Genomic DNA, 324 nt, shown 5'->3' with positions numbered 1-324 from the left:
TTAGATCAGGTTTGGTGGCTCATGGCTGTAATCCCTGCACTTTGGGAGGCCGAGGTGTGAGAATCGCTTGAGGCCAGGAATTTAAGACCAGCCTGGGCAATGTAGTGAGAACCTGTCTCTACAAAACAAACAAATAAACAAAAAAAAACACACAAAAGAATTAGCTGGGTGTAGTGGCACGCACCTGTAGTCCTAGCTACTCAGGAGGCTGAGGTGGGAGGATCCCTAGAGCCCAGGAATTCCAGGTTATTGTGAGCTATGATTGTACCACTGCACTTTAGCCTGGGCAAAACAGAATGAGACCCTATCTCTAAAAAAACAAAA

Source organism: Propithecus coquereli, unplaced genomic scaffold, assembly GCF_000956105.1.
Source record: "Propithecus coquereli isolate 6110/MARCELLA unplaced genomic scaffold, Pcoq_1.0 Scaffold34, whole genome shotgun sequence".
NCBI classification, from domain to species: domain Eukaryota; kingdom Metazoa; phylum Chordata; class Mammalia; order Primates; family Indriidae; genus Propithecus; species Propithecus coquereli.
This window is presented reverse-complemented; position numbering follows the sequence as displayed.